This window comes from Dipteris shenzhenensis, chromosome 2, assembly GCF_047967505.1.
Source record: "Dipteris shenzhenensis isolate YYH24624 ecotype China chromosome 2, Dip_SZ_1.0, whole genome shotgun sequence".
Lineage (NCBI taxonomy): Eukaryota > Viridiplantae > Streptophyta > Polypodiopsida > Gleicheniales > Dipteridaceae > Dipteris > Dipteris shenzhenensis.
In genome coordinates, this window is record NC_141597.1 from 12,817,507 (window position 1) to 12,836,696 (window position 19,190).

Sequence of the window (19,190 nt, forward strand, 5' to 3'; positions counted from 1 at the left end):
TTTGGTTGTGCATACAGTTGTGAGCAATGCATCAAGATAATAGATTTACATCGTGCTTGTAATGATGAACCTGTATGGTTTAAAGTTTGTTGAGGTGGATGCTGTTATGGATACCCTTGTTAGGATTTTGTTATTTTCCTGTCTTACTCAGCAAGAACAGAGTGATATGTGAGCATTTTCTAGAGGTTCATGGCATGGCATCTCAATGCATTGCAGCATGATGTCATGCAGAATCTCATGAAGCCCTCTTATGGACAGTCATAATGGTACCTCTGTGCCTACCAATTGTAGTTGACAGGCCTGCTCACTTCAAGGGTCTAGAGCAGCTTTGAGTTCTATGTCTGAGCCCATGCATAATCGAAATGGCCATGGTGAAGCATTACCATCTGGGTGACTAATCACGAGGGTCTGTACAAATTGCTCCAGGCGAGGCAGGCATCCATCCCCTTATGCAGGGTCACCTAGAATGTGGGTTCACTTTTGAATGCATGATCGATAGGCAATACAAATGCATGGTTTGAAAGCTTGCATATTAATAAAAGCACTGAGGTTTTCCCCTAATTTTCAGAGATGACAGGAATCGCAAGCGTAGGATTGCCTGCAGGCATTTTTCACACTGTTTGTAGCATGCTTTGGCTCGTGTCCTGTCTCGTGATCTGTGAGTTGCAAGTCCTATTTAGACTGCTTTGAAAGGTATCATTGCAAGAAAATGATTTGTGGCTGTCGTTCATTCACAGATCAAATAATTGCAGTGGCGTCCAAATAGAGTGCTTGTGTTTGTGTGTCTTTATCTGTCTTTATAATTTCGTGAATAGTTCACATGCTATTTGAGAATATTCAGGCATAAGGTCTGATGATTATGGCACACGGATCATGAACTGGTCGTCAGGAAGAATAGTGATCATAGAAGTTGTACATTCTTAGCAAGGTGCATTGCACAAGATCAATAGAACAAATTGATAGTGGGTGGATTTATTATGGGATGGATTCTTTTGTAGGGAATGTTTGGGGGCTATATTGACAATGAACTCATCATCGATCCGATGGAGGGAATAATCAAGGGAATGTGATTATAAGTGATAGGGGGCCATATTGATGATAAATTGTTTAGGTCAGGGTTGGGTTCTTGGAAGGAATGTTCACCCTTGTGGATATGTCTGTTGACTCCCTCAGATCCGCTCAATGAAATTGGAAAGCCCTCGATTGCCTGCACTTAAAAAAGGTTGCAATGGCCTTTCATAGTATATACATGGGGAATATCTTGCTCACACTTCCCATTTTAGAAGATCATGTTGGCATGGCCTTTATTATTACATAACAATGGGAGCATCAACCCAAACTACCAGCCCACTAGGATGAAAGTCACAAATCTATTTTAATGAAAAACTAAAACTACAATGACCAATCAAAAGGGAAGTGCAAAAAACAACCAAAAATTCATTACAATCTTAATGATGTCTATGAAGTTGCAATGAATCAAGAATTGTGAACATACCTAATCTCAGCAGGGCTGGCGACTTTCATAGTGGATGCAACTTTGTATCTTCTAAGAGAAGCCCTTGTTTCTCATCATCAGTTTAGTGACTACTAGAAAGGCCCTTGATCTAATGCAATTCAAAAAGTTTGGAATGGTCAGAAAATCTTGTTTATGCCTTGTGATCACAAATACATTCCCACTTTTAGGAGCATCAACCTAGACTTAGGGTAGTGGCCATTTTGTTTAGCCCACTAGGGCTTCCCCCTTGGATAAAAGTCACAAATTGATGTCAATGAAAAAGTGAAAAATGTAGAAAAATTGAAATCAACCAAAAGAAAAGTGCAATAAACAATTACAAATTCATTACAATCTTAACGATGTGCATTAAGTTGCAATGTATCAAGAATTGTGAATTGAGATTGGGCCTTGTACATATGAAGGAACAACAACTAGAAATAGTGAACTCAACTTTTTTTCTATTAAGACAAGCCCTTCTCATCATTAGTTTAGTGGCTACTAGAAATACTCATAATCGTGCTCATAGTAAAAAATGGTCAAAATTTGACAGTTGAGTTGCCCTCGTTTGACACTTGTTTGCATCTTTGCCTGTGGTTCCTTAGGATTTGGTGCAAATATTGCCTTTGTGTTGCAAGAGCATGTGCTCTCAAACAAAAGCCATGGTGAGTTGCCGTAAAGTAGAGATAAATAAAGTTCCTAACGTCGATAAAGAGGTTGGGACATGTGCCATCCCCAGTTGTAAAGTAGAAAATAGGTCGACTTAGTGGGCTGTTATCTCCAAAGGTAAGGTCTTCACCTTCATTCCTAAGTATCCTTATGAGAGTACAAAATAAAGGGAAAGCTTTTCCTCTTCCATTCTTGGCAATTTTGAATACCGTCCGTAGATTTTGTGTAGCAATCACTATGTAGAGTCTTTGCTATCTCTTATGTTGTGTTGTGGTGCTACACGAGCATGAGAGAGAGAGAGAGAGAGAGAGAGAGAGAAAGAGAGAGAGAGAGAGAGAGAGAGAGAGTCTCAGTGCATGTGTGTGGCGTTGAGTGGAAGATTGCTCAAGCGAAAGCTTGAATGGTGAATGGCCGTGGTCATACTGAGGTAGAGAGAGTATTGGTTCATCCAATCAGTGATTAATCACATCAAACCATTTTGTAGGGTTTCTTTGAAGGTCATGCAAGCACTGAGATAGAGCTAGAGCCCCTTATGCTTTAGTGAAGAGAACCGATAGATGGATTTTAAGCAGCTTGAAATCTTCAAGTAATAATAACTCTTCGTGTGAGATCCGTTTCGTAAATGGCTCAACAGGATGTGGTCCACATATACATTAACAAGTTGCTTGAGTTTGATGCCCAAAGGAGGTGATCTCTATGATTTAGGCTTGCCTTGACAAATAGCCCATAAAACAAGGGTAAGGGATTGTTTTTGATATGTGCTTTGGTGGCTTGAAAGAGGTCACAAGGGACTATTCCTAGCTGAGTTTGGGCTTAACGGAGCTTTGAGGTGAGATCTCTAAACCACAGTGGAGGTTGATCGTTGACCCAAACTAGTAAGGCATGGTTGATCATTGATTCAAATTAGCGAGGTGGTTGATCATTCCTCCTAACCCTCTCTATAGAGCCAAATCATGCCTAAGAGCCTATTGTGTCTCATGAAGGACCTACTTGTGCCTCAATGCCTAAGGTTGCAATATTGCATGGCTCCTCTGTGAATGGCATGTACTACCCATGATATGAGATGCCACCTCGATAATGTAGATCTATGTGAACCTACTCTTAATATACTACCTCCAAAATCTGCAATCCCTTTTAAGGGAGCTATTGGCATGGCGGCTTCAGTGTAAGACAATAGGGGAGTGATGTAGCATCATTTTGCCTACCAAGGTCCTTATTGACGTCCCCTATGTAAGTCCCAATTGCCAATATATAGTCTATCTTGTCTCGCAAAGAGTCCATCATGGTGGCATTGACCAAGGAATATCAGAGGCTTGTTGGTGTTGTGTATATCTTGAGATCTCCAAACAAAGGTCTGTGTAGATGGCTCATCTGCCAATGAGATGTCCTTGATCATAAACCTCAAAAGTGAGGGCCTATCTAATGGAAATGCATATCCTACCACTCTCGTCCATCTTTCATGTCCTACATTTCGGTCTAGATCTTAGGGCCATGCCTCAAGAGTAAGTGACAGCATCTTTGAGTGTCTCAAGAAAAAAACGTATGCTCTTGTAGCATCAAGATGTCATTGAATGACCCACTACAACCTCAACCAATGTGTGGCTACTTTATGTGCACCATCATAAAAGCCATGCACACATTCCCTGTCAACTGTCACTTAGCTCAAGGGCAAGCTAGAGGGTGGAGAATAGGAATCGGATTAGCCTCTGTTGTGCGGTAACTCGATCCAAATTCTACTCGCGTTAGCTTTGCCTGCTCCAAGCTAGCCCTTGTCTCCCCTTCATACCAACTTTCCTCCATCACCCTCTTCCTTCCTGGCCATTTCCTCTTCTGCTTCTATTCTTCCCCCCGTCATCTCGTTGTAGGTCTACTAGGAGCCTGCTCCTTGGGTTTACTAGCAGCCCACTCCTTGGGTTGTGGACTCCTCATTTGAGGTTTTCTCATGGTCTTCCTGCCCTTCCTCTATAGGCTTAGGGTCTTGCTATGCTTGTGCAGCACTACCTAGGCCATCTTGGCTCGATGCTCCTCTATGAGGGATTTTTAAGCCCTTTTTGTTGCTCCTACATACTTCTCCGATGGCTTGCAGAGGACTTATCCATCCTCTTCAAACTTGCAAACTTCCAGTGCACGTTAGCCTTTTTTTTCCCCCGAATCCTTTATGTTGCCCCTTAGTAGTACGTAAAGGCCTTTGGGGTCCTTGTAGGCTATATAAATCCCCCCCCCCCCCTCCGACCCCCAACAACCCCTTTTTTAAACTCTTTCCAGCCCTCCTTTCCCATTCTTCTTTTTGTCTTTGAGTAGAAACATCATTTGTATTATATTATCATCATAATATTTTTACATGTGGAACCTTTACAAACCAGCCTCATTAAGAGGTAACATGATAGTCAGAGGTAGAGAATCCAAAGCTAAGGCATAAGAAGAAACTTAATTTCAGTAGGACACAGCAAGACAATTGGATTATGAAGGTTGCACAAGCACATTTGTAGGATATTTGTAGAAGGTCACTAAAGGATCAATGGTAATCACAAAAGGAGCCAAGGTAGGTACGTTGTATTTATGTACATGTATTTCTTACTCCTTTGTTGCTTTAGCTTCTACAAGAGTAGATACAACTTTGTCGCATCATAGCCTTGGACACATGAGTGAGAAGGGGATTCAGATTGTTCATCGAAGAAAATTATTGCTAGGTTGATTTGGATTTTTGTGAGAACTATGTTTAAGGAAAGCAAAAGAGAGTCATATTTCTCAGAGTTAGGAAACAAAAGAAGAGAGTAGGAAACAAAAGAAGAGAGAAAAGTTAGAGCTTGTGCATACAAATGCATGGGGTCCTACTGATTTTGCAAAGGTTTATGGAGGAACTTGGGAAGAAGCAAAAAAATTGCAGCTTGTATAGTGATAGCCAGAGTGCTATTTATCTTGTGGAGAATTTAGCCTTCCATTCAAGAACGAAACAGATACATCTTAGATATCATTTCATTTGATCCTATTTTGGAGGATGGACAGTTGAAGCTAGAAAAGATACACTCGCCAAAATCTTGCAGACATGTTGACCAAGGTGCTAACTAGGGAGAAGTTGAGCTCTTGCTCAATTTCAATTGGTCTTCAAGAATGAGGAACAATATGAGAGAGAGCTAGATCCAAAGAATTGCAGTGAGTGTAGTAATGATGGAGTTACTATGATCAGTCTCCAAGTTCTCCAAGTGGGAGATTGTTATATGCGGAGCCTGATTTTTTTTTAAAGGTTGTTTTTCATCCATGCTTTGGACCCAGGATGTTTATACCCACTCTTGAATGGGGGATCCCTAGGTTGCGCTATGGCTGAACTTGATGATGTCCGCTGCACTGGGGCAGGACCACACTGATGCATAAACATCCTCATGCTGAGGAATGATCTACTGATCGGAGGTGGTGATAACTTGATCCAAGGGTGGTGCAGTGCGGCATAACTGAGCTGATGCTGGAATGTCCTTGAGACTGATCTGCTGATTTGTACTACTGAAGGAAGTCGTGTCCAAGGATGTGATGAGCTCTGTGTCAGAGGTGAAAGCATCAGTGATGGATGCGGGAATGGTATCAACTTAGGAGCTGAATGCACTCTGGCATATATGTCTACATGCGGTAGAAGATGTGAGTGCCTTGCACAGAGGAATTACCTGCTGAAAATCTACATGGTCATTGGTAAACTCCTACTGTGTATCTACATCATCTGGTGTGAAAGTAAATGGAGTCGGATCCATGCATGAATGTGACGGCTGTGCATCATAAGCAGCAGAATCTACTGATGTAAATGGGATTGCCTCGTGCTGAGGGCTTATCATCAAATATGTCTCAAGCTAAGGGCTTAGCATCAAGTGTGCCTCATGCTGAGGGCTTACAGCCGAATGTGCCTGGTGCCTTGAACTTACCGTCAAGTGTGCCTCATGTTGAGGGCTTACCAAAAGTATGGGATGATCCATGCTAACATGTGGAACATCTGTGTCTAATCGCTCAAGACCAATGAGGCTTGAGTCATCGTCATAAACTAGTACATACCCTATGGCAATGAATGGTTGAAGAAGTTTCTCTTTCAACTCACAGATCTCATCCGGAGTCATGACTGGTGTATCATCAACTGTGTGATGTGGATAACTCCATGTTGGGGGCGGTCTGGTGCTCTATGCAAGAGGCTTACTTGTGTACCGATGAGAGTGTCTACCCATGAGAACACTGTGTGAGAGCTGCCACCGTGGAGCTTATGCTAGATGGTCAAAACCAAGTCATGTGGTGGAGGAATAGCTGCGTGGATGCCAAGGATCAAATCCTGTAGTGAAATGATGATGACAACTGAGTGTCGGGCGTAGCCAAGAGGCTGTACAAGGCTGATGTATGTGTGCAGGAACCAATGCCAGAAAAGAGTCAACAACATGTGAATTTACATGGGTGGCATGTGTGTGTGCAAATGTGCAACAATCTTGAATCCGAGAAGGGATAACTCTGCCAAGTGTTACATTGAGGTGCTAAAGTGCCAAATGCCAAGGGTACTGAATTGGTGTCAGATATGTGAATGTGTACACTGATGATAGATCTGATGGGACTGACGTTAGTGGGAACTAATCGCGTAACGTGGTAGGCTTACTTGGCTTGGTGGTGCTAGTCTATGACATCCTCTATGGTGGTGCTAGTCTATGTTGGACATCCTCTATGGTGGTGCTAGTTTATAGCTAGACTACAAGTCGAAGTGATAAATGCAACAAATCAATTTTATCTAGATTCATTTTATGTGCTGGGTGCCCTGCAATGGATTAGGAGGTGGTTTTGATGATGAGGATTTAATGATTATGACCTGTGGAAAAGTCAAATAGAAAATTTGAAGTGCTCAACGCGTAGAGCATGATCTGGTGATCACTTTTGCTTTAAGGCGTTGCGAAATTCCCTCTGGATCAAAAGATATGGCCCTCGGAAAGATAACCAAATTTTGATCACAAGAGAGGGAAAAATGATGATGGTGGATGAATGGTGATGTGGCAGTGTGACATGGTTGTGTGCCTTGATGGCACTATGCCATGTGGCATGTTGAGTTGGCATGTTGCTGACACATGTTATGGTGTCCTACATGCCAACTGCCTATGTGGCACTGCCATGTGCCACCAAGTTAACCAGTCCTATCTAGAAAGCAGACCTAGAGTCAAGATTACTTAACCTAGGTAAGGTGTTATTTGCCATGTGGACACACTTCCACCCACTCAACCCAAGGTCAATTGGACTTAACCTCCTATTTGCCATGTGTTACAAAGGAGAACATTGCAGAGATCTGGGACAGCGGAGACGGTGAGATGGTGAGACGTAGCAAAGGAGGTGGCGGTCTTGTAGAGAATTCGCCGTCGATGGAGCAGTTGAGCAATTGCAGACGCTTTGGCGCATCGTTTGACTGATTTTGTGGGAGCCGTGCATGGGCGTTGTGGCTGCTCGAAAGCTTTTGAGGAGGCGCTTGACGTTGAAGGAGTCGTCTGCAATTGGGTTGAGCTTGTTGGATGGGTGAGCATCGCTGGAGATCGTTGGAGAAGGCGAAGGAGCTCGTGGCGGAGAAGTAGACGCAGTTGAAGGGGGAGCTAGAGGCTGAGCGTTCGATCGATGCTTAGTGCCTTTGCTGCTTATAGAGGTCGTAGGTGCTAGGCAGTTAGTCGCTTGTTTGAGAGTGGGCTATTGCTCATCGCAGGCCACTTTTGGGAGGTGTTGGAGGTCGTTGTATAGGGAGTTTGGTCGCTATGGGGCTTTTGCATGCGGTGCTTCTATGGCGTCGTTGGAGGCACAGAGCGTAGGTGGAGCTAGGAGGCGTAGAGCATAGGTGGAGCTAGGAGTCCAAGTTGTGGAAGGCATTGCAGACAGTGGCGCGGGTTGCTGTTGTTAGTTTCTAAGCCAGAGTGGGTCGATAGCAATTGCTGCAGATTCCACACAAGGATCGTAGCCTGTGTCTATCCTTCTTGGAGCTGTGTAGTTGTAGGTTGCAGGCTTTATTTAGCGTTGAGCAGCTATGGAGTCATTGTAGAGGCTGAGGATGAGCTGATGTCGCTCACTTGGAGGAGGCTTTTCTGTAGGTAGTTGGCCAAGCTGGAGAAGGAGTCTTGGCTGTCAGCTTGCTCGGTATAGGCTAGAACTCCTTAGAGGTAGGTCTCTTATGACCACAAGAACTCTCCCTCACACCTCTCAATATAATAAAATCCTCACAGCCTCACTAAGATGAAGCTTACAGAACTGGAAAGCTAAACCTTTCAAAAGTTTTGCACCCTAAACTCATGAAATCTTTCAAAGAAACCAATAATTTCATATCAACATTACTTGAGCTCCGACACTCACAATAAGCTTTTTGTCTCAAATCAGGGATGAAGAAGAGCACTATGATGAGAGATAGGGAAATGATGAAGGTGCCTCATGGAGAGCTTGTGCCTCGATGAAGCAAGGGCTTGACTCTCTCTCGATGGAAAACTCTCTCAATGAAGGATGCCTCACACAAGGAGGGCTTGACACTCATGAAGACCTATACACTAAGTTTTATATTGAACATGAACATGAAGATATACATATTAACCCCTTAGGGTTAGGGTTTCCCCTATGCCGTAGAGGTATGGTGCAATTTACACCATCCTCAACAAAGACCATCATTCGGAACATGTTTCCTAGAGAAACTTCTTTCTTGTTGGTCTTCGGATCTTGTTGAATCTTGCCTAGTCTTATACTTGAGTTGATAGGAGTATTGGCAAGCTGGAGTTGACACTCGAGTTCATTTGTTGATTTTTATTTATCAAAAGTGCAACCCCATCATTTTGAATGATGTATAATTGGATTCTGTACTATCCATTAATTATGCATGCCTCTGCTGATTTTTCTTTTTGTGTTGATGCATGTAGCTTTGGATCCCTTGGGTTTGATTCTGTTGAGTTGAAAATAGTTCATTTTGTCTCGGGGTTGGATGGAGCTCTTTTTATTGAGGAACATTTGTATTGTATGACTTCATGCTTCTTGCGTGCCTTGTTTTTATGGACATAGAGTAACTCTCTGCAGGTTCTGCACATTGTCATTTAGGTACCTAAAGTCCATGTAGCTCATTGCATGGTCTATCAATAGTTGCAAGTTTTGTTGGAACAAAGGGATTCTCCGGTTTCTTAATGTATCTTTTGGGGATCCATGCCCATCTTAATCTTTTATCCAAGTGTTGATTTTTATTCGGTACAAAGTAGCACACATCTATCTTTTGTATCTACAGAAATTTTGTCCTTAGTTGTTGCCATTGCACCCAATTATATAGAGTGGAATGATCGTTGTGCCCCTTTCCTTCCCCGTTGATGGGCCCATGTTGACATTTGACTACGTGATTTTCTTTGGACTCACCTTTAATATTTATTGTGGAGCATATCTTGATGTGAGATTCTTCTTGTTATCTTGATGTTGCTCACTCCTCATTTTGAGTTTTGACAATTGGTGTAGATATTCAATAGGGGCCGGTGTTACTTGCCAGCATTTGTTTGACCCGAGTGAGCTCTTCTTTTAAGTCTTGGATCTCATTGTTTTGCTTTGTGCGGCATGAAGTAAGTTTGTTCTTTTGATCTTCTTCTTATAGTTGTTGCCTAAACTGTGTTAGCTATTATTGCCAACAAGTATTGTAATTTGTGCAACATGCTCTTGGAAAATAGTCTTGAGTTATTGCAGACCTTATGGTGGGCCTATTTCCTCTTGTTCTCCTCTCATGAATGTGTCAAGAATTGTCTTTGAGGGTTTTGGTAAGATAGTGGATTCATTGTTGTACCTTTGTAGTTATCTTTGGGGAATCCTTTGGTGCATGGCCAACATGCAATTCTTCTTGGCATCATTATTGGAAACTTATCACAAAGGATGCTTTGTACATCCTCTTCCTATAGAAGTGTTGCACTTGAAGAGCCCTGGTGATTGAGATATTCTTGAATGCCACAATTGGCGTTTGTACCATGTGATAGATATGTGTTACAACCTTTTGGTGCCTTGTTTTGGATTTCTTCCCCCCTTTGTACAATCTACTTTTGTGAGGATTGGTTTGGTGTCATCAGTTGATTGTACATTCACGTTTCCTTTCTTCGCTCCTTTCTTTTCTTTTTTTTTTGTGTTAATTGGTTGACTTTCCATTGTGCACACTTAGTGAAACCATTGTGAGATTACCCTCATTACTACCTAATGAGTTTGATGATCCTACATTCTTTGCCCTATGTGTATTAGAAAATTTAGAGGCAGCTTCACTTGTTTCACTACTCGATTGGGAAACTTACCTTTCTACTATTGATTTGATCCTTGCCTAATCTTTTTCAATTGATTCTTCAATCATATTGTGGCATCCAATACCTCTATTATAGTTTTGGAATTATAGTGATCCAATTGCTCTTTAATTTCAATTGATCCTTGCCTTTCTACTATTGATTTGATCCTTGGTTGATCTTTTTCAATTGACTATTCAATCATCATTGCGGTATCCAATACCTCTGTTATAGTTTTGCAATTATAGTGATCCAATTGATCTTTAATTTCTTCATGCAATCCTTTTAGAAATCTTTTGAATAATTGGTGCTCTATTATTGACAAATTTCTCTCAGTGATATTGTTTTTCAACTTGTAGAAATAATATGTCATAGTGATAGTGTTTTTCAACACCGACTGTGCAAATTGTAGTAGAAAATATTGTCGTAGCATGCGCATGAGCTTTGTGTTTCCACATTCAATTTGAGGTACTAATCATATAGTTCTCTGATGAGAGCTTGTGGGAACAAGTTTAAATAATCGTTCTCCTATGTTGAGGTGCCTCCTAACCAGTTTTCCTTAAACAAAGCAATAAATTATTTGAGATTAACTTTGCCTGAGAGCCTAGGCATGTGTGCAAGTGGATCATGTTTCATGTTGAGTTCTTGTGGTATTGAATCCAATCGATCCATTGTATTATTGGTATACATGTCAACTCCATGTCAATGTATTTGCCGTTGTCCTCTGGGTTATTTTTTCTTAAACAAAGTAATGTATTCTTCGAGATTACCTCTACTTGAGAACATACACATGTATGCAAGTGGATCGTGTTGCATGTCAAGTTCTTGTGGTATCGAATTAAATTAATCCATTGTATTGTTGGTATACATGTCAATGGGGTAGTCCGATCGAAGTTGATCCCAAGTGGGTTCCATTGTGGGATGTAAAATTTCACTATAGTCTTCAAAATTTCTTTATAATTATTTCCTTTTAATGGCTATTCATGTTGAAGATTGTAAGCAATTTTGGTTACACATTTTGTTGAAGTTATGATGAGTTTTTTGTTGAAGTGTGCCTCAAAATGGAGCGACGATTGGCCTTTGAAATGATGTCAAACATTAGACAAAAAATAGTAGTTTTTTTTTTGTAAACATGCTCTTTTAGAGTGTGAAAGGTGGGCTTTGATAGGGTCCAATTTGGCCTCCAAGTGACCAAGATATGGTCACCAGGAATGGAGGAATTTACAAAGGTCAACCCTTGTGTATAAAAACCTTCCAAATTCTTGCTTCCTGAAGAACTAACATCTCAAGAAATAAAAATCAAGTCTCACTAAGGAAATAGACCCCACTTCGCTGCTCATCCCAAAGCTAAGTGGATTTTCAAAGGAATTAAAGAGCACGCCAGTGCGGGTCCAACCATACCTACCAAATCTACGGCTCCCCAACAAGATTCCACCCCACACTTAACCTAGTTGAGACCAAAAATGCCTTCGACGTGTTAATTGATCACAAGAATGATACAACAAGAAGACATCAAGCTGGGCCGGGGTCTCAAGAGTTTGAGGATGAGGTAACCAAAAGGATACAAACATGAGTGACTCTGAGCCGAGGGACTCAGAAGAAGAGCTGCCTACTACCACAGTTGCAAAGAGTGCGTGCAAAAGTGTAGCCCAAGCCAGTATCTAGAATAAAAGAAGAATATTCCAAGTGAAAAGTCAGAATACACCCCCAAAGATCCCTACCCCCAAGGCAAAAGAGGGGGAAAACAAGAATGGTAAGTAAATCCATTTCCTACCTTTTGTTACATGTTTGTGGCTTAACTGATCCTTTGAGAGGATAGGAACTTGCCTTTTGGCTTCGAAAAAATGCTATCTCCCCAACTTTTCTCACCCTTCAAGAAGTTAAAGTTACTAATGAGACTCGAGCAAAGACTTAAAGAGGTAGACAAAAGAAGAGTCTGGTTTTGTACTAAACATGAAAATGGTAAAGGTGGCACAACCATAGGAGTACTCTCACATTTCAGTGAAGGGATCCTATACATTCAAACTAACCAAGATGGTAGATGGATCTTCTTGTCCTGCAAGATAAGAAACATTTCATTTACACTAGCCTCAATATATGCCCCCACAGGTCCTCAGTCAAGAAGAGTCATTTGGGAGCAGCTAAATGCATTAGGGACAACCAATATACTGCTAGGCAAATTCAATATGGTTGAGCTTTCTAGTGACAAATAGTTAATGAAGGGTCCACTCTGAGAGGGGCTGAGCTCCTAGCTTGGGAGGAACTGAAGGAAATCTCCAACTGTTAGACTCAGGTATCCCAAGAGTCTTCACTTGGAGTTACTGCCAAAATGGGGAGGCTAGAAGAGAAGCAAGACTCGATAGAGTGTATGTCACACAGAGCCTGCTCTCACAGACAATCTTCTCCAAGACAACTTTCTCTACACTAGCTCTCTCGGACCGCAAACCTATATTAACAACCCTTGACTTTGGCAAAGGTAGAAAGAACCGATCATGTTTCAAGGCAGACCCCAAACTCTTTTCTCTCAAGTCTATCCAACAAGAGCTAACACAAGTATGGGGGCATGCTTTTTCTTTCGACTTTTCAGATGAAGAGGCTTGGAAGACTGCCATCAAAAACACCCAAGAAATTCTTAAAAAGGCACTTAGCAATCATACGTGCGAGAAGAATGGATATCATCAAAAATACTATTGAGGACTTAGAAAAGAAGGCTAGATCTCAAGACCCTCGAGCCTAAGAAGAACTGGTTACTAGGAGAAAAGAACTAAGGCTATAAGATCAAATCAAGTTAAATGATTCAAAGGTCTACAACAGAGATTGGTGGGCAAGGAAAATAGACAAACTGACTAAAGAAACTTCAAACTTATTATTTAGGAGGAAGAAATTCCCCTTCTCAATAAAGGCAATGACCTCGTAACCACATCAACACAGGAAAACTTTTCAGGACATGCTTAGCAAAGTAGACAATGACATTGACAACACTACAGAAGTGAGAAGGCAGTGCATCAGGGCAAGAAATGTGACAGTACCACAATATGGGTTGAGTGTACATTGACAAGGACATATCTCTCCAAGAACTAAAAGATGCAACCTTTTCCATGACTGAGGGAAAGACACCTAGGGAGGATGGGCTTACATGTGAGTTTTACAAATGTTTCTAGGATATAGTGGGTCCTTGTTTCCTCAAAGTTTGGAATGCGAGTCTTGCTCTGGCTCCCTCCAGGCCTATTTGAATGGAGGAATCATTAAAATTATCCCCAAGGAAGGTGATAAATCTCAATTGAGAAACTGGAGACCCCTCACAATGCTTAAGGTACAAGATTTTAGCAAAGGCCCTAGCTCTTAAGATCCAAGGAAAACTGGACAACTGGATCCAACCTAAACAGAAAGGCTTCATTAAAGGGAGGCATTTGCTAGAAGCCATCATAAACCTATGGGAAGGATGTGAACATGCCAGTGGAACGAATCAGAACATTTGCTTTCTTAAAATAGACTTTGACAAGGCATATGACAGACTGAACTGGGATTTTTTAATTCTATCCCTTGAAGGGCCTTGGAGAACACTTAATTTCACACATCAAGCTACTCTTGTCCAATGCCGCAGTCAAAATGTGTGTCAATGGTGAGATGACCTTACCTTTCCCTCTAAGAAGATCCATTAGACATGGATGCCCTATAGCCCGTCTGCTCTATGCTATTGCAGTTGATGCTCTTGGATCGCTCTTTCAAGAACAGATAGAGGAAGGAAATATTAGAGGGACTGAGCTCTTAAGCTGTATGCAGCTTGTAACCCAACAGTTTGCGGATGATACAAACCTCACACTGAGAAATACACCTGAAGATGCCTCAACAACGCTCAAATGCCTTGATGTTTTCTGCACAGCCTCAGGCTCCAAAATAAATCACTCCAAAATAGGTTATGCAGTTCTAAAGGATAAAGATCAACCAATCCTAGTACAGCTAGGATGTTAAAAAAAACCCATAGAAATTTGGGCATTTTGATGGGCTTTGAAGTCTCCATGAAAAATAGGTGGGAGTGGTTTCTAAACAGGTTCAGGTCCAAACTTGACAAGTGGAAAGGTTTTCAAGCTAACTTGGTAGGTAGAAAGATTGTCCTTAACCATTGTCTCTACCCTATGTCTATCTTCTACCTTTCGTTTTGGTGCCCCACTAAGACCGGCCTTGAAAAATTCATCAGACTTTGCAAAAACTTCCTCTGTGGTGGGACTAACATTAAGACCAGTCTTATTGCACTAGACCCAAGGCGGATGGAGGCTTAGGAGTCATAGATATCCAACAGGATTCCTACAAGCTAGCTTCCTCTTGGGTGATTAAAAGTTTTCTGCACCTGGAAGCAAATTGGGCCAAACTGCTCCTAAGAAATGCCAAGTACATCAGACCACTAAGAGCTCTACAATGGAAAAATTACCCTTCCCTTTCTGCCCTGTGCAACCCAGAACCTCAGACCAAGGGGAGTCAGATCTAGAAGTCTCTCTAGCAATCCTTTGAGCATATTAAGAGTCAGTCAGTCTTTTTTGGTAAAGGGCATTTATGGCATTGACTCTATATGGGTTTCTGTGTTTTTCAAGCAGTACCCTCTAAATGACGTGGATTTTACAAAAGCTGGTGTCCTCTTTAGAAAATGTCTTCAAACATGGAATCAACTCTGGCATAAACAAGCTCAAGATTAAGGACATAGCTAGAACCCTAAACACAAGAGGAAATACTGCTCATGATCCAGGTTTCGACTCATTCAGAACAAGGACATTGTTGTGGCTCATTTTTCATAAAGCAGTCTAGACCAATTATAGAAGTGAGAGGACAGGAAAAGGTTCAAGATTTTGTAAAAGATGCCCCTCCAAAAAAGAAGAAATACTCCATCTCTTGCCCTAAAGCTAGGAAAGTTTGGAAGCTAAGGTTGGGGAACCTATTAATTGGAAGGCAATCCCTCTTGGAGACTCCTCAAAACTCCTCAAACCACCTAGCTAATCCTGAAGAAATACTCCATCTCTTGCCCTGAAGAAATACTTCATCACTTGCCCTGAAGCGAGGAAAGTTTGGAAGCTAAGGTTGGGGAACCTATTAATTAGAAGGCAATCCTCCTTTGAGACTCCCTCAAAACTCCTCAAACCACCTAGCTAATCTTGAGGGCTCAAGCTTTGTGGGCCATCTGGATCTTAAGCAACGGTTACCAGTTCCAAAGGAGTGAAATCAGTGCCATTGAAGTGTTCTCATGCTGGTTTAAAAGAAATGTTGCTATTTTTGAAAAGTAAGAGGATAATTAACAGAAATGGGTTTCATGCTAGCAAGCAAAGCGGTTGCTGGACCAATAGATCCACAATTACCATGAGGCCTCTCTCATCTCCAAGAAGATGCGGATGAACACACCAAGAATTTCAACTGCAAAGAGACTCTCCTATTTACCCCAATAAAGAGGAACTTGTTTGATTTGATTGATCTTCCCCAACCTGGGACTCCATGTCGAGATGTGCTCCCCTCTACTCTACTTGCCTTTTGGCGACTCAATGTGCTAATAAATACTGACTACCATGGGTACCTACTGCTTCATACATATGGTCTTGTTCAACTGTTTCCTAATGTTTCAACTCAAGGATATGGGTTGTTTCTTTTTGTCTTCTGTTGTAATGAGATGAGGAACTTCAATGTATAAATCTTTTGTGAATACAAAACTTATTTTCTACCCAAATTTTTTTTGAAAGTAGCTCTTGTACTCGCTTAGGTGAGAAAGAGGCCTTGATCACAACAATGGATGGAAGATCTCACCTCCACAAGAGTTCAAGGGTTGAGAAGGGGGGTTGTAGGGTTCAAAAGGGGGTAAGGTTGAGAGAGCTAACTAGGAGTTCCATAGTTCAAAGAGGGTTGGAGGGTTTAGGAGGAGTCCAAGGGTGAGGAGTGGAGAGCTTGTCTCCTTCACAACTTCAAGGGGGTAAAGGGTTGAGAAGGAGAATCAAGGGAGGAAGGAGGAGGTGGAAGGAGGAGGAGGAGGGAGAATGGGAGATTGCAAGGTTAGAACATGCTATCACACGATAGTGTTGAGGGAGCATGGACCCAAGGAGATCAAGCACATAAACACCAAAGTGCAATGAACATTGTTGGTGAAGGATTGCTCCTTCCCGTAAGAGGAAGATTAAGAGAGACATAATTGCACCTCTAGTATGCCATTGTTATTGAAGTGATTTTAAGGCATGCTAAGGATAACTACTTTATAATTCTAGTTTTAAATTTATAAGCATTGTAAGTTACATATAACATATACTCATTACACATGTGATACTTAGAAGTGTATGTGTGTATATGTGTGCAAGTATGCATACGTGCATATGTGCTTCTATGCATGCATGCACACATGCGTGCATGTGTGTGTGTGTGTGTGCACGTGTGTATGCGTGTGTGCGTGCATGTGCGTATGCATGTGCATGTGCATGTGCATGCACGCATGTACGAGCCTTGTGCATGTGCATGGTGCCATGCATCTGTGTATGTGGCAAGGTTTTACAAAGACTTTGAACCATTTACAAGGCATATAGGCAAAAATTTCAAAAAATACAATTGTTGATGGTGTTTCATTATTGCGTCATTATTGCAAAAGAGAAATCTTTGTATACAGCCTCCACACACATCTCCTTTTGGAAAACAATTGTAACTCATCCTTATGCCTGTCTGTTTATGAAAACAATAATTCTTTGTATGTATGGAGTGTAAGCTTATCCATTCAGGTACTACAGCCCTGATTGCAAATTACCACCATTGAGTTTGTGAAAGAGTTTGAAGGCATCATCAAGTGTCACAATTTACTTGGCCATATGTGCCATATTGCAAATGGCAAGGTATCACCAAAAGTACAAAAGAAAATGCAAAAAAATTATCGACAATCTTGTGGATGAAAAATTCCATCACATTACTGCTTGAGGGATGCATGGTTGAAAAGTAGTCATTGTGCATGGGAGAACTGTCACATAGATGTAAGTTTTGCTAGCTACTACACTAGTGTGTGTAAAATACCGACATCCATGCATAGAGCATGATGTCACAAATGATCATAGTGCATGGGAGAATTGTCACATAGATGTAAGTTTTGCTAGCTACTACACTAGTGTGTGTAAAATACCGACATCCATGCATAGAGCATGATGTCACAAATGATCATAGTGCAGAGAAATGCTTACTCTGGAGAGAGCAGAACATGGGAAAATGCAACTTAGCATCCCACGCCTATTTCCATGCGCAAATTACCACGTCTATAACCATCCAATTATGTCGAGAGAGAGCAACATTCTTGATCCAGCACTATGAACATTAAGTGACAAAAGGTCCCGTCCTTCAATTCTAATGTTGTGTGACCTTCGTAGTGAAGAATCCAGATCTCAACATGGACATGCAACACCCCAGTTATGCATGCTGCAGACTCCCACTCTTTATAAGTAGATGGATACAAATCTATAAAACAAGTATAATACATAAGAAAGTTCCCAAACAAATGCAAATACTTTGAAGCATGATACTAGTAAGCTGATGAAGGTCAGTTATCACAAATTGAGTAGGCCCAACACCTCTGAGCACCCACTCTCTGATCTTATTGAGATCTTATCTAGATTACTTCATCAACTTATCCATAGGCATCTTCTTCAATCCTTCAACAATCTCCCACAAAGTACATGTAGCTAGGTGGCTCTAGATCTCGATCTTTCATATTGGATATTTGTTCCCATCCATCATGCTTTTAGGTTGGATTTGCGCCCCCCCCTCCCTCTCTCTCTCTCTCTCTCTCTCTCTCTCTCTCTCTCTCTCGATCCAATTACGGTAAGGTGATCCGTGTAAAATAAGTCCTATACTTTTTTTTCAAAAAAGAGACTTCTATTAAGTATTAAAGAAAACCGTTAGAGCAAGCTCCATACGGGAATACGGGATACACCATGCAATGCATGAAAAGCTCAAGAGTCAAAAAGAAAGGATTGGGGCTGATAGTGCCATCTCAATCCGGTAGCAACCTCCGAGAAAAAGGGAGAACCCCTCCAAACTCGAAGAAATACAGTGAACACCTATGATGGTGTATCTTGGTGTCATCCAAGGCCTTTGTGCATCTGGCTCTCCAAATGTGCAAAGAGGAAATGCTAGCCAAAATCTTCCAAGAGGTGTCCACTGAAACATGTGAAGCTCTAAAAGGAGTATGTGGTACATCTTGGAGAGAGCAAGGCTCTATCTCTTGTTGACGGATCGAGAGTGCCCAAGAAGAAGGCTCGCCTTTATAAAACACCTGGGGCCCAGTAAGGGATAACCATGCGACCGAGCCCCAAGTCATGAAGAAAGGGGAAGTATGAAAAACGCTGAGTATCCAAGCAACTCCTTTTCAAACAATTCTCGCTTGATTGCAGTCCCAGAGGCAATGTTGCAGTGACTCCTCTGCAAAATGACAAGGGCAAGTGGGATCAGCCCCAAATCGTGATTTCCACAAGTTCACTGCAATTCCTCCATGAATAGAAAGCCAAAAGAAAAGAGTGATCTTTCTATTGCTAAGGGATTTCCAGAGCCTCCTCTAGAAATTCCTACGTAAATCTGCGGTGATGAAGAAGCTATCCCAATGGGGACTCTGAAGGAAATCCAATCTCTACTGCTCAGCTGAAATCTCCTGGCATTACCAACCGTGAAACGAAAGAAGGGTATCCCTCTCTCTTGGTGCCCATGATCTATCCGCTCCCAAAAGTCCTGTACTTCCAAAAGTGTGTGGCATGCATATCCTCAAACGTGCG